Raw genomic sequence first — 17,199 nt, forward strand, 5'->3', positions numbered from 1 at the left:
ACTGATTTTACGTAACACCAAATCCTCTTAGGTTTTTTAGTCAGCTCGGCTGACAAAATTTTACTTTCAGAGTCACTGAATGCTTCTCTCGTCGCACTCCTTGCGCTCATTTTTGCTTCGTTCACCTTTCGTTTGTCTGATGGGTTTTGATTCTCTTGAATCGGCGATAAAGCACACTTTGTTTACGTAGCAGTTTTCTAACACGGCCTTTTGGATGGCACTAGTGATAATATTTTGCAATTCTTCGTTACATGTGGCAAGAAGAGCTAACTCGCCAGCTAAATCTGTGTTGATATGAGTTCCCCTTGGAAACTGATTCCTCTTAGAAAATGTTCTCCCATATTCTTTACCTCTCGTTCGACATACAAATTAGAGAGCAGTGGATGTGACTGGGATAATTTTAATTCCCCTCTTGTTTTGCCATCTGCCTCCTTAAATTCGTTTTTTCTGTTTTTACAATTTACCATTAACATACGTAAGCATAATCTGCAATTCCAAAAAAGACAAAGGTTGGTCCTCAGTTCTAAATGATTTAACACCAGATCTAATTGTGTGCTTAGTTTTATATATGTATTTGATTTTCTAATTTATTTTGGTTACTCCTAGTTAGTAACTTTCATTATAGGGCGGAAACAGTAATTGTTTCGTAACTTAAATGCTGTTGTTGACGTATAAAAGCATATAAATTCTGTAATAATTATAAACATTTGGAAGACGAAATGCTAGCAGACTTTAAGTATCTATTTCGCTCCAGTTGGAAACATGTTATCAAAGCCAGCCCTTCATTAATTCCAAAGCAATTAACAGTTTTGTCAAAAGTATTTCTTGTGTAACTATTTTTGTTAATTTCACGATTTAAATAAATAATTTGGTGTAACCCTCGTGGTAGAAGAAACTTCTAAAAAGAACCAATTTTTCGTTGTATTCAATTAATTTAATGAGTTAAGTTTTAATTGTAATTTCTGTAAATCAAACTTCGAACAATGTGTAGTTTCAGCACCGATTATTGTGATGATATATAAGGGCCCGATTTTTGGTCACGAGACAGTCAGTCCATGGCCGAGTTTCAGACGAGTAACCGGTGCTGGGTAGAACAACAACAATACTTCAAATTAACCGTGGAACAAGTGTTAAACAATTAGGTCGTGTGTAAAAACAGTGACAGTGTCTGTTCCATACGTACCTGATTAAAGAACTGTTAACTTTGTGGCTACGTTTTACTGCTCGTAGATGTTCAATAAGTAACTATTGTGGAGTTTCGCCTGCTAGCTAATAATGAGGCTTATCAAAAGTTTAACAACAGTGCACTGGCCATATAATGTGTATCATTAGTGCGTTGTGAACAACGAAATTAAAGTACTGTAAAACGTACTGGGCATATGTAGGCTACATCATTTAAAGTAGTCAGGGTCGGAATCCACAAACCATATTTTTCAGCCAGTGTAGCAACGCAGTATGTCGACACCGAGGACAGCAATCAACAAACGAAGAGTTGAAAGAAGTGGAACCGTCGCATGGCGACAAGCTGCTTCGTTGTCTTAAGTCGTTCTTAGTGCAAAACTGATCTTTCTTGACCTTCCAGTTTCGTTATTTTCACTTTTATTTTGTAGATGTTGTGGGTTATTCGACTACGTCGCGTAGTGTCGCTGTAAACGTTGCAGCAGAAAGCGGATCCCTTCGTGGTTCGTGAAGCGTCACAAGACGCTGGGAAGTGGAAGTGTGGCAGTCTCAAGCACAGATAGCGCCCACCCACTGCCCTCTCCTTGGCCGGCGTCCAGCGCCCAGCGTCCAGGGGTCGAGTCAGAGTGGCGCCGCGCCGTATATCTGCGCCTGCGCCGCGCCTCCTTATCTGTACCGCGTGTGCCTGAGGATGCGTTCGTCCGGCTGAAACTGCGCTTATCTGGACGCCTGCGCCCGTTTCCTAACAGCGCGGAAGGCGTATACTTCAGTCCCCCCCCGGCCGAGGTACCGACCGAGATAACACACATACACAGGAGCTGCTGGTGAAATACAGCTGGTGTGCATCTGTCCGCCATTCTTTACCGTCCGCACAATGTGAGCGATTCCACACGCTACGGTCCGCCACATTTGCACTTTTACACAATCCTGCACAAGAACCATAACTTTACCTGTTCGAAAGTTATAGTGGTTCTCTATATCTACATCTACCGGGATACTGTGAAAATCACATGTAAGTGCCTGGCAGACGGTTCATTGAACCACCTTCAGAGTTCTCTATTATTCCAATCTCGTACAGCGCCCGGATAGAATGAACACCTATATCTTTCCGTACGAGCTCTGATTTGCCTTATTTTATCGTGGTGATCGTTCCTCCCTATGTAGGTCGGTGTCAACAAAATATATTTCCCATATTTCGCGATAATACAAAACGTGCTGCCTTTCTTTGAACTTTTTCGATGCACTCCGTCAGTCCTATCTGGTAAGGACCGCAAACAGCGCAGCAGTATTCTAAAAGAGGACGGAAAAGGGTAGTGTAGGCAGTCTCCTTCGTAGGTCTGTTACATTTTGTAAGTGTCCTGGCAATAAATCGCAGTTTTGGTTAGCCTTCCCCACAACATTTTCTGTGTGTTCCTTCCAATTTAAGTTGTTCGTAATTGTAATACCTAGGTATTTAGTTGAATTAATGGCTTTTAGATTAGACTGATTTATCGTGTAACCGAAGTTTAACGAGTTCCTTTTAGCACTCATGTGGATGACCTTACATTAATCTACGTGACTGGATAGTCTGCAACCCACGAAATGGAGTGTGGCGGAGGATACCTTATGTACTTACCGCCTTCCCTGTTCCAGTAGCGAATGCTACGTGAGAAGAACGATTTTTGGCAAGTCTATGTGTGAGTTCTATAATTTTACGATCATGAGATTTTCGCGGGGTGTACGTAGTCTGAAACAACATATTCACCGACGCTTCTAGGAACGTGCGAGCTCACAAATCCAACAGGAAACTACTCGTGTGACGTAGAATTCCTCTTTTCCAGCGTCTGCCACTGTAGCTAGTTTAGCATCTCAGTGATGCTTTGGTGCTTACTAAACGAACCTGTAACGAAATGTCCTGCTCTTTTTTGGATCTTCTCTGTTTATCAATTATATCCGGTACGGATCCCAGGCTGACAAGTAATATTATGTAATTTACCTTCTTCGTGGATAACTATTCTTCGTGGCGATTCATACGATGAATATGGCGTCTGCCTTATCTGCTAGTAGTTTATGTTGGGTCATTCCACTTTAAATAACTCTGTATGCATAGCTCTTGTTATTTTAAGTAAGTGACTGCTTCCAGCTATTCTGCAGTTGTGTAATCGTAGAATAATGGTTCTTTCTTTCTGTTTATACGCAGTACGTTACATTTATTTTGTTGAGGGCTAATTGCAACAATAAGAGTTTACCCTCTGCAGTGCTTCCTGCATTTCGCTGCAATTTTCTACAGTAGGAAATTCTCTGTATTAACGGTTTCACCCGAGAAACGCCTCGTGGAAATTCCAATGATATGTACTAGGTCATATATGTGTGTGTGTGTGTGTGTGTGTGTGTGTGTGTGTGTGTCTGTGTGTGTGTTGTGAAAGGTAATGGCCCTACAACACTCCCTTGTGCCACGCCCGAAGCTAGCATTACGTCTGAAAACTCCCCGTCGGAGTTTCGAGTCCTCCCTCGGGCATGGGTGTGTGTGTTGTCCTTAGCGTAAGTTAGTTTAATTTAGAGTAAGTAGTGTGTAAGCTTAGGGACCGATGACCTCAGCAGTTTGGTCCCATAAGATCTTACCACAAATATCCAAATTTTTTCCGTCTGAAGATTTCTTTCCATTGGGAACGACTTACTGTATCTTAGCATCCTACCAGCCGTACTTTCACTGACTGCTGGACCCCAGACCACCGAAGGTTAACCAATAACTATTAAATTTCTAGACTTAGTAACAAATTACATGGAGGGGAAATAGCTACTTTGGAGTCAAAAATATTAAAACAAGTCGATCATTACTACAGGGCAATGCAAAATGAATAAAGATGTAACAAATGGCCATAATTATTTAATCACATATCGACAAAAATAACAGTTAATACAAGTGAAAGAACAAATTTTTACATTCAGCTTTCTGAATGACTCCAGTTAATCACAAGATGAACAGCTAAAAGACCACACTTACTCAAGAATATATGGGGTCACCGATTAGAGAGGTATAGAGATGTTCATTTTGAGTTCTGGGATTGTTTTTGGCAAAGGAAGCATATTTAGTCGGTAATTCATTCGTTAACCTGTTAGGCCGCTTCAGTCTTTTCCAGTACACTGATTGTAACAGAACTTCACACAACACACTGAAATAAAAACAGTAGTACAAGTCCTGTTTCAAGCTAATAAGTTTACTTAGAGATGAAGTAATCCGTATTCCATAAAGAATGGCGTCCTGGTGTACTGGAATGATATTTGATGCATATCGTAGAAAAAAATTAGGTAAAGACATTTAAAATTACATTTTGTTCTTATCTCGAAGTTTCCGTGGCGTCGTGTGAAGTCATATTGAATCCACGCGCTCTTGGCGATCTGTGACACGCAAGACAAATTCTGGAACGTGCTACTTCGCATATATAATCGGAAACGTTTATTGGCGGACCGGAATTAATTTTCTGGTTTGCTACGGTATCTAAACTGTGTTAATAAGAGACGTCAGCCTCTTTTTGACCCACAAGACGAGGTTAAACTTGTCACTACTGCAATGACAATAATAAAATCCTGGTAGCAATCCAACTATTTCCTGGAAATAACAGCTACCACCCCGATAGCCACCACAGAATAAAACAAGAACACACTTCAGTATCAATGAGGCAAGAAAACTCGTAAAAAAGCACTCGTAAATTTCCACGGAATCAGATATAATTTATTGGCTTAAATTAAACATCGCCAAGTCCGTCTCGTTCACAAAAACACGACAGTCCAGCTAGCCACTGGCTCCTCCATATGATGAAAGGGATCAGTCTAGTGACCACGCTCACTTTCGCTGAAAGGCAACTCTCGTCCAGAGAACGGGAAGGTGCTTGAGCAGAATTCCACTCTGGGATACGGTAACGCAGTTCCCATTCTCGTAGACTTTCCGTATTGGGGAAGTAATAGAGTTGATTATTCAGGGTAACCAACTTCTTCGCAAGCACCCTTTAGAACTCTACTTCATCCCCAGAGGGTTCACGACACCACCTACATCGGCAAGGGCTGTAAGTTGACCCTTCGATCCAATCTCCAAACGCCTCTACGAAATTATTTGACAATCAGAGCTTTCAGCAACTCAGAGTCAGTAGCGGCATGTAGCGATTTCATTTCTTGAGTGAAACTTCTTGGCAGATTAAAACTGTTTACTGGACCGAGACTCGAAGTCGGGACCTTTGCATGCGGCGGTCAAGTGCTCTACCGGAGCTACCCAAGCACGATTCACCACCCGTCCTCAAGCTTTACTTCCGCCAGTACCTCGTCTTCTACCTCCCAAAACTCTCAGTTTTCCTGTTAGGAAGTTTCGAATCAGCGCACATTCCACTGGAAACATCCTCCAGGCTGTGGCTAAGTCATGCTTCCACAATATCCTTTCTCCCAGGAGTGTTAGTCTTGCAAATTTTGCAAGAGGACTTCTGTGAAGCTTGGAAGGTAGTAGACGAGATAATGGTGGAAGTAGGGCTGTGAGGAACGGTCGTGAGTCGTGCTTGCGTAGCTCAGTCGGTAACGCATTTTCACGAAAACGGAAAAGGTCCCCAGTCCTATCAGGAAGTTTCATTTCCTTTCCTCTCCCTGAAGTTCACTTCAGTTTGCGTATTCCTTCTGGGTTTCCAGCTGAGATAAAAACTGTCTTTCACATGACATGATGTAACAAAGCGCGGTATATTGCTTAGAGGTACCAGCTCTAAGGAGTATGGAATTACCTAATATTTTGGCTAGCATAACTAATCGTCATCTGGCTATTAGTATTTTGAGTTTATCGTGATTTTCAGTTGGAATGTCGTTGCGTCTATATGAATACTGACTGTTAGTACAAATCAATTCAACAGTGAAGGAGACAGTCAGTGCTAACTTTTGTAGTGCGAGCTTGCGGTTGGTAACCTATACTTTTCGTTTAGCACAGACTTAGTGGCAATTTGTTTTGGTGATTTTTCCAAACGAAAATGCAGTACTGTTTTTTTCAAAGAGCTCTCATGAGTTATTCAGGATGTATAGCACAGACTTGTAGCAGATGAACACAATGGAGTCTAGGGACACATCCCATGAGCTTTTCTCGACGGAGTTACATCGTGCGTCATCCAGTATCAAGCAGTAGATTTGTGGAGCTCACTGCTGAAAGTGAGCAATAAAAATATCTTGTGCAAGAAATGAGTTTAGTAAAACGTACGTCGCCGCATTAGGATGGTTTAATCACCTTCAGAAACTTTTCAGATTTTAAAATAGAACTTGAGTCGTTAATATTTCCCAAATGCCATCCATTTAGCTAATCTTATTAACGGTTTATGTCGCTGATGAAAAATACCTGCAGATGATTACTTAAACCGAGCAGTAGAACGTGTTGCAGGCACCCGTTGAAAGAACATCATATACTAATTACTGTTCATTAGTGTATTTATACCTTAATGAAATTTTTAATACACCTCTATCATATCTACAACTGAGTTTACTGAACCAAGACCTTGTGGAAGGAACTGGTCCATAATTCTGGAGCTTAAATATGATAATGATGGTCATGATATACTGTCACATCTCTTTCAGAAACGAACTATCCTGTATTGCATTGTTTTAGAAATTGCCGAATCTGCGGCAGACAACCATGATGGATGGATGTGTTTATTTTGACAGCGTTCCATATTTCAGGCAGCTGCCAGAACGCCGTCCCTTAACGGAATTCTGTCCTTACTTCTCTTCTTAAGATGTGCCTCGTTTGTGAATTCGGTCAACTTTCACCATGCATGGCAAGTTCTATTTTTATGTTATCCGATCACCATGATTGGGGGTCTTGTCCTGTTTCCTACCGCTTTTGGAGAAACCCCTCCCTGCCAGGCAAAGATAAAAATTAGAAGAAAACTAACAGCGAAAACTAAAAGGAATGCCATCCTTTTAAAAGTTGTAAGGTGGCAGAATAAATGAAGGTCAATTTCGCACCTCACATAAGAGTTTTATACATCGTAACAGAAATGTGAATATGACACCTACCATACTTCGGCGGTAATGAGCGGATTTGCCTATAAGTATGTAAGGCAAAAGGGATGACACTCAATCGACGATATTAAAACACTGATTGTATATAATGCATGTCAATAAGTAGAAGGTGAAGTAAGCAGCGAGAGGAAACGTTTTGTGTGGAAGCCAGCGTGGGCAGAAGCAGAGGTCGCACCGCGGGAGGCACCACCAAAAACCTCTTAGGGGGCGTCCCGTGGTGGGAGTCGGTGACCGGACAGGTGGCCCATACTGGAGAGCAAGTAATGGGCCACCAGAAATGGGACAGAAAGAAGCTTTAGGAAACTTCTTTTTGGAATTCCAAATGGATACGAACAAAACCAGTGACACAGCTGATCACATGAACAGCAAGTGGTACACACGTGATGTACACATGTGATGTACGCATGTAACTTTTAGGCATCTGGAGTGGGCACAAAACTGATAATTGAAATTTCCTGAAAAGATCTCGCAGCAACTTTAAACAACATTGTTTTAACGATTGTCACCCAACTTGTGCATCATATCCCTGACACTTTCTCCCCCATTTCGCGCTAATATAAAAGGAGCTGCCCTTATTTAGACTTTTTTGAATTCCTCCGTCAGTCCTACGTGGTAAGGATCAATCAGTATCAATGTGAAAATATTTTATTGTCGCCACCATGCACACAGGAGAAATGGTCTTCAAAATAAAATAAGAGAAATCACGACTCGCACATAACGATTTAAAAGTTCATTTTTCCCACCTGATTTTAGAAGTGGAACGGTAGAGAAATAGTGTTATGGTGGTTCGAAGAACCCTTTGCCAGATACTTAAGTGTGAACTGAACAGTAGTGATGTAGATGTAGGCGTAAATAGATGATGATGACGTTGCTTGGGTTGTGAGGAGCTCAACTGCGTGGTTATCGGCGCCCGTACAAATTCCCAACCGTTGCGCAGTCCAAACTCGCCACTTTCATGAATGATGATGACAACACACGCACACACACCCAGTCATCTCGAGGCACGAGAAAATCCCTGATCCCACCGGAAATCGAACCCCGACCCCCGTGATCGGGAAGCGAGAACGCGACTGCGAGGCCACTAGCTGCGGACAGGTGTAAATAGAGGTGGAGGAGACATTCGCCGCACATCCGAGCTCTTCCAGAACCAGCCACATTCTACTTAACAACGGCGAGTCGCCACTCACTGCTACCTGTGCTACTATGACGTCAGACCATCCACATTACGAATATTAATTCTTCTAATATTGAAACTTCCTGATAGATTAAAACAGTGTGCCGGACCGAGACTCGAACTCGGGACCTTTACCTTTTGCGGACAAGCGCTCTACAAACTGAGCTACCCAAGCACAACTCAGGAGCCGTCCTCACAGACTTAATTCCGTCATTATCTCGTATCCTACCTTCTACACTTCTAATATTATAATAGCTTAAATATCCAGGACAGACGCTCACAGAACGATACATGACATAACAGCTCCTCCCTCCTAACTATGACACTCCGTAACTTTATCATGGACTATTTTTTATTTTTCGCTTCTGTGTTCTGTTCGAATCTTCCATCAAGTCGTATCTATGGGATGTTTGCCCCTGCACGCTATGGTGTATTTTTATTTCGACCATTTTTACTATTCTGAAGCCAGCTTTTAGACTTCCAGAAGCCATAGCCTAAATTCCCGTCATGCTGATTTGCGTTTTCGTGGTCACCTATGCCCGTCTCCACGACCGCGACTGTCCGCAGCAGCCGTCGGTTCTTCTGAATTCGGATCATTAAAACTCTAAACTCCGTCGGAACAGGCCTTAGAAGGCCCAACGGTACCGACCGGCCGCCATGTCATCCTCAGCCACAGGCGTCACTGGATGCGGGTAAGGAGGGGCTTGTGGTCAGCACACCGCTCTCCCAGCCGTATGTCAATTTTAGAGACTGGAGCCGCTACGTTTCAATCAAGTAGCTCCTCAGTTCGCCTGTAAGGTGTCAGGCAAATCCAACACCTTCCATGAAAACCCTGACATGATAAGCAAATCCAGTAGTATGTCACTAAGTCCGACATTAAATTAACCAAAGTAATACGAGTAACGAGTGAGCAAATGGAATACCACGGACTAACACACGAATGCCTAAATGCATGTCATACCTTCCCACCGTGAGACAGACGCAGTTCTGAGGGGAGAAACGAGAATAGAGGCCGAGAGCAGAACCGTGTTAAGCGAGAAGGCCCTACGATAAGGGACGGACACCCACGTCGCCAGCTAACCGCTAGGACCACCCCAGACGCAAGTTTTAGCGTGAGACTTTTTCGCGTCTCTGTTACGTCAGGACCACCCCCCAGCCCATGTTAAAAGCTAGAGTTCTCCAGAGGAACAGTATAGATCTTACGATAACACAAAAAGAGCCACCCCAGCCGCATGTTTTAGCGTGAGACTTTTTCGCGTCTGTGATACGTCAGGACCACCCCCCAGCCCATGTTAAAAGATAGAGCCCTCCAGAAGAACAGTATAGATCTTACGATAACATTAAAAGGACCACACCAGCTGCAAGTTTTAGCATGAGACTTTTTCGCGTCTCTGTTACGTTGCAAACTTTAAAAACATTGCCCCACCACGAAAAGTATAACGTTTCTCATTGGATGGACAGAATTTTTGTAGGCGGAGCTTAAGGTTAATAGTGAGACCCTGATTGGTCAGATGAAAACACAGCCAGATAGTTTTTTTAAACCAACTTCGGTAAAAGGACCACACCAGCAGCAAGTTTTAGCGTGAGACTTTTTCGCGTCTCTGTTACGTCGCAAACTTTAAAAACATTGCCCCACCACGAAAAGTATAACGTTTCTCATTGGATGGACAGAATTTTTGTAGGCGGAGCTTAAGGTTAACAGTGAGACCCTGATTGGTCAGATGAAAACACAGCCAGATAGTTTTTTTAAACCAACTTCGGTAAATTGTGGTAAGGAGAAGTTAGGAGACAGTTGCTTCCGAGACGGCGAGGTGAGTGGAGCTGTGTTGCCCACCGCCCCCTGACGAACACCGACAAGGTAATGAACGCACGCGATGCCTCATAACAGCGCATAAAGCTTCACTCAGAACTGCAGAAGTCTCATCTGTTACACCCCCTTTTTGCGTAGTACTAGTATCGATCGTCAATTAAAGCTCATGGTGTTCACATTTGCCACTTGAAGTAAAAATCTGAAACGCGATGATTTTTCTGTTACATAGTTATTGAGAAGCCACATCAGCCACTGTAATTTACGACAAGTTAGATAAGTAATTAAAGATAATTGAGGGTCACTGTAGACCATTTTGATAGTTTTATCTTTTATGAAACTTAATATAAATCTAGATTATAGATGTGATATGGCATAGGTCATCCTTCGATCCATTGTAGAACTTGGAAACCCATTCAGGGAATATTCGTTCACATTTTTATTGAATGCAGTTGGTTTTTACCATCCTGTGTTAAAACATTTCCTTTGATCAATAGTGCAATTTATAAACGATGTTTTGTGAGTAGAATAAAATTTCCAATGGTAAACTTAACTGCTTTTTCGACATTATTTTACCAGGTAACTAAAAATAGGGAAGCCTTGAACCTCTTCCACTAAATTTAGTTAGTATTAAGATTCTTTTACAGGGAGTGCAGTGGAGCTGACGCTGAAATCATTAAGTATTTGGTTACATCATCGCTAGTCTCACTGAAATCTTCTGAATTCTACATGTCATGTGTGGTCTGGCGTCTCCTTACCAGCAACAGGTCCCAGGTTCAAACTAGTCAATTCCCTAAAAAACACGCTCAGAGCGTCGTTGCGCGAAAGTGGTAGGGAGACACGATACAGAACAAACAGACACCACGCAGAATGTTAGACGCCTCACTAGGGCTGAGTGCTCCCCGCGTGCCAACAGCGCTCGGCAGACCGGACGGTCACCCATCCGTGTGCTAGCCCAGCCCGACAGCGCTTAACCTCGGAGATCTGATGGGGGACCGGTGTTACCACTGCGGCAAGGTGGGATCAGTAAGCCCAATTAAAATTTTAATATCTCGTGATTCCTCACTCGCGTCACTATGCGGTTACCAACTATCTCCCTCTACTAAAATTTTACGTATATCTACCCACAACTCAATTCGATTCCAGTTCTCCTTCGTCATTCTAATTTATCATATTATTAATGGTGAGCTGAGAGTGGACAGTGAGATGAGATACCACTTTCACGTTTTACACTCACAAACGCCATTCGAAATGACCGTGGCGGTAAAATCAGGGAAATCAGAACTAGTATAGAGACTCATGGACAGTCAAATCAAATGGCTCTGAGCACTATGGGACTTAACATCTGATGTCATCAGTCCCGCAGAACTTAGAACTATTTAAACCAAACTAACCTAAGGACATCACACACATCCATGCCCGAGGCAGGATTCGAACCTGCGACTGTAGCAGTCGGGCGGTTCCGGACTGAAGCGCCTAGAACCGCTCGGCCACTGCGGCCGGCTCCACGGACAGTCGTTATTCCCTTGCACTATTCACGAATGAAGCTGGGAAGGGGAAACAATAGTGGTTTCAGAAGTATTCTCCTCCAGGCACATCAGTGTTCTTTGTGAATTGTATATGTAATAGTAAATGTAGAAACATTTTTAAAATCACTTTGTAATTACGCAGGCAATATCGATAGTAAATCGTTCACGAATTTCTTTTGTTCTTGTTAGACCTGAGGTGCTAGTACCAGGAAGTATATTTCATGTGTTATGAGTAGTACATTACTTACATATATTTTCCACATCAGTTTCCCTTATTTTTTAATGTTACATTTGCTTGCATTCTATGTCTGGTTTCACTCACTTGCTTCACCGGATCAGTAAACCATGTATATTTACACAGTAAAATCTTTTGTTAGTTGCTGTTAAGGTTAATTAAGTGCAGGATCAGTTTCAATCTACGTAACGGCGGTTTCTTAAACGTACCGTAAGTAAACATCAGAGTAAACAGACGCGATTAGGAAGTTCCTAGAATAACCTCTGAATTTAAAATAAATAACGACTAAAAAACTGAGAATTCCTTAGAGAGCAATGGAACGATGCATGTAGTAAATTTCCGGGAGAAAAAAAAGGAACGAAGATTAGGGTGTAACGTCCCGTCGACATCGTAAGTCATTAGAAATGGAACGCAAACTCACACTGTTCGAAGAATGGGGAAGGAAATCGGCCGTGTCCCTGCATTTGCCGGAAGAGATTTAGGGAAACCACGAAAACCTAAATTTTGATGGCCAGACGTGCATTTGAACGGTCGTCCTCCACAATGGGAGAGAAAGTAGAATAAAAATAGAATCAGGAATCAAGCAGTATTGAGAGTCTTAATTATGACAATGACGGAAAAGAAATGGATGTGAGCAATAGATGTAGCCAGGTGAACTGAAGGTTGATGTAAGAAGGCATTTCTGGTCCGATTCCAAAGGCTGAGAAAGAAGTGATATGACACTTTCCAGAACCTGAAAACTGTAATGAATGGGGAACTCTGGGGTTAGTTTTTTTATCCAGCGGTGGATGTCGAATGGCTGTGAAGATGATAAGTATATAATTTATGTTTTATTTCCTAGAACATAAATAATCAAGGTTGCTAGGAAGATCCTGTAGTCTTAATGAACAGATGAAGGTTTCGTTACGTGAGATATTCTTGAACCATACACCAGCTGCAGGCATGAACAATGATCGAGGTCTGGAGTTATGTTGTGGGCTTTCTCAGTTATATTTTAACTTTTATATCGAAAACGCATCAAGGGATGAAGTTTTGAGGTACGAAATGGAGAAAAAATTGCTACTGGTGTCCATAGGATTCAATTCTAGGACAGTTTCTGTTCATGCTGTACATAAAAGAATTTCAGATGATGCAGAGAAAGTGCTCGTTGCTGACGATGCAACCATAATAATTAAGCCCAATAGAGCTGCAACAACAGAACGAGCAATACATGAATTTTTAAATTGTGTTGTTGACTGGTTTGTAGTAAATGGTATAATATTTAAAGTAGAATTCCGAATAAGGTAAGGTAAATCATCATCAATAACAAACAGCAGGAAGGAAAGAAAATATGTAAAAGGGATTGTCCAAAATTCCTAGGTATGCATATTGGTAACTGAACTGTAAATCATTTGTTATGGATTTTTTCAAACGGTTGGGTTCAGTAGAGTTTGCTCTAGGTGTAATTGCTTACATTGCTGACGAAAACATTTGCTAACTTGCTTTCTTTGCATACTTCCACTCTTATGTGGAGCAACTCTCTGACACAATTCCACTCATAGATATAAAGATTCAGCGTAAAAAAAGTGCTATGCCGGTAATAAATGATGTCTACTCTCGAGCTTCATGTTGGCAACTATTTAAAGAATACCACAACAGCCTCACAAAACGTTTAAACTCTTATGAAGCCTTTTTTGTTTGTTTGGAAGTATCAAATATTATTTGGAGACAATAACAACATTGAGAAACAGAACACTAGAAAGCAAAATATCCTCAGCTATATACAACTTATCCTAACTTTCGACCAAAATGGAGCAACATATGTATCCCTCACTTCTCACTTGAAGATTCTGGCAGACAGTGAAAGTTTTAGAAGCAAAGTGGTATCACTTATACTTGATAGCTCATACTAATTCACAAATGAATTGTAATGGAATGCATGTGGTTAGGTTACTTTCGTCAAGTTTTTGTTGCGGATCAAGGCCAAAACAAAAATTTACTACTGTAAATAGCCAGCATGTAACCCTCTTCTCTCAGAGAAAATGTATCTTGTGTGTGCGCCTACTGAGACGTTCCACATCATTTTCAGTTATAGTGAACAGTACTACGGAAAATGCACACACACACACACACACACACACACACACACACACAAAATACACAAATAAAAAAACTGAACTAATTGCTTAAAAGTACTATAATTTATTCTTAAGCCATGGCCTCAGTACATGAATGTCGTCAGCATATATTTCCTGAATACTGCATGTTTCAAAAACTTGCAGATTCCAGCGCTTTTCCCTCAAAGCAATATGTTTTCAGAAGTTGGGAGACGATAACGACGGCTGTGCGATTTCTGTGATCTAAAAACGTACATTAAGCACGTTCCCCTCGCTGAGTTTAAAGGTGGGAATTGTCGGACCGCTGGCAACTTTTTGCGCTCCCCGTGGCATGCCACGGAGAAAGTTCGCGGGCCGCCGGCCTGTGCTGCCTGCTTCTGCTGACGGCAGCACTTTTGTATGCACGCTGCTGCCCGGGGCTGCCACCTCGTTAAAGGTGCGCCCAGATCAGCAGTTTTTCTAAGCTGACGGGGCCTAACTCCCACAGGCGAAACTGACGTGTCGCTCAAGTCACTTCACAATCTGACGTATCTGGTTGCCTACTCAATGCATGGAACTGTGCTCTCTGGAAACCCATTACGTCGATCTGCTTCTTCACAGTCGAATATCAGTGCGGAAAAACACGTACTATTTACGCTATGATTTTACGTATTAGTGTCCGTTTGTGGGTGCACATGAAACTTCGAGCTTTATCGTTTTAATTTTTGAAGATTTATGTTAATCTTTGCCCGCATCTCATGGTCGTGCGGTATCGTTCTCGCTTCCCACGCCCGGGTTCCCGGGTTCAATTCCCGGCGGGGTCAGGGATTTTCTCTGCCCCGTGATGGCTGGGTGTTGTGTGCTGTCCTTAGGTCAGTTAGGTTTAAGTAGTTCTAAGTTCTAGGGGACTGATGACCATAGATATTAAGTCCCATAGTGCTCAGAGCCATTTAAACCATTTTGTTAATCTTCATGTTCATGGTAAACTGCAAAATCTGGTATTTTATCGAAAGCCTAGGCAATATAAGTATAGAATGTCAAAAATCGTTAGGCAAGGTATGAAATGTGTGTTGTTTAATACTTTGCCAAGGCATCTCCTCGATGGTGAGTGTTCATCCAAGGTGAGGGTGTCATCTGGAGTTCCCCAGCGAAGTGTGGTAGGTCCGCTGTTATTTTCTATCTACATAAATCATCTTTTGGCTAGGGTGGATAGCAATGTGTGGCTGTTTGCTGATGATGCTGTGGTGTGTGGGAAGGTGTCGTCGGTAACTGACTGTAGGAGGATACAAGATGACTTGGACAGGATTTGTGACTGGTGTAAAGAATGGCAGCTAACTCTAAATATAGATAAATGTAAATTAATGCAGATGAATAGGAAAAAGAATCCTGTAATGTTTGAATACTCCATTAGTAGTGTACCGCTTGACACAGTCACGTCGATTAAATATTTGGGCGTAACACTGCAGAGCGATATGAAGTGGGACAAGCATGCAATGGCAGTTGTGGAGAAGGCGAATAGTCGTCTTCGGTTCATTGGTAGAATTTTGGGAAGATGTGGTTCATCTGTAAAGGAGACCGCATATAAGACACTAATACGACCTATTCTTGAGTACTGCTCGAGCGTTTGGGATCCCTATCAGGTCGGATTGAGGGACGACATAGAAGCAATTCAGAGACGGGCTGCTAGATTTGTTACTGGTAGGTTTGATTATCACGCGAGTGTTACGGAAATGCTTCAGGAACTCGGATGGGAGTCTCTGGAGGAAATGAGACGTTCTTTTTGTGAATCGCTACTGAGGAAATTTAGAGAACCAGCATTTGAGGCTGACTGCAGTACAATTTTACTGCCGCTAACTTATACTTCGCGGAAAGGCCACAAAGATAAGACAGATTAGGGCTCGTACAGAGGCATATAGGCAGTCATTTTTCTCTCGTTCTGTTTGGGAGTGGAACAGGAAGAGAAGATGCTAGTTGTGGTACGAGGTACCCTCCGCTACGCAACGTATGGTGGATTGCGGAGTATGTATGTAGATGTAGATGTAGATATTAGAATGCCGGTTACGTTTGAGGCAAAGTATGAAAGAAAGATAATTTAATTATTTCGACAATTAGAGGATCCACAGACATTATTATTGTAACAGTTTCAGTCAACTTCGGTCGCTGTTCAGTAGTGTCAGAGCATCCCTTTCGCTAAAATGGAGACAGCACGTGATGATCAAGAAAATGTTTTGCTTGGTGATGGTACAAATGAAATGAAATCAACATTTTAGATAGTTAGTTACAATGAGGAATAATACTTTAGGAAAAGTTTTTATTTATTTGTTATACATTTGTAACAACTGTTGAAAATTTGTCTCTTTTTTTCAATGTTTATTACATATTACTAATTTAAGAATAAAAGCTATTATAACACGTCTACTGCAGGATAAGCCAATTTTCAAGCATACACAATAGTGCTAATTTCCACATTTCAATTTAATTTTCATTAAACACGTAAATTTCCAGTTTCAACATTTCAATGCAATTTTATACTTTATCTGTGCCCATTCCGAACTTATTAAAATGTCTAGACATTTTGCACATTTCATGAGAAAAAATTAGATTAAATTAAATTAAGCATTTTGCCAGAAAGTTCTCTGCCTTCCACATATTGCCTAGGAAGTCTACACAGTGCCTTGATGAGACACTTTACCAGTAACATAGAAAGTACGCAACCAGCGCTATCTATATTACTAAGCGACTATCCCAGAAACTGGAATCCTGTCCCAGCTGCAGGATGCATAACTAATGGCTTTTGGGCAACAAAAATATGATCTTCAATATTTCGGGTAGTTACTAACTGAATTTAAAAATTTTAAATACTGTTGCAATCTACTCATTAAGAGGTATAACCTCATGCTAAAAGTTTAACACAATAAAAAAAGTGTTGTGGTTTGAAACTGTGTGTTTGCCATGAGGCAACAAAACTGATCTAGCGCAAATGCTCGGACCTTATTCCTCCAGCATTTGAGAACGAGAGCACTACTTTAATTCTTTGTTGTTGTTGTGGTCTTCAGTCCAGAGACTGGTTTGATGCAGATCTCCACGCTACTCTATCCCGTGCTAGCTTCTTCATCTCCCAGTACCTACTGCAATCTACATCCTTTTGAATCTGCTTACTGTATTCATGTCTTGGTCTC

The sequence above is a fragment of the Schistocerca piceifrons genome, chromosome 1 (genome assembly GCF_021461385.2).
Source record: "Schistocerca piceifrons isolate TAMUIC-IGC-003096 chromosome 1, iqSchPice1.1, whole genome shotgun sequence".
NCBI classification, from domain to species: domain Eukaryota; kingdom Metazoa; phylum Arthropoda; class Insecta; order Orthoptera; family Acrididae; genus Schistocerca; species Schistocerca piceifrons.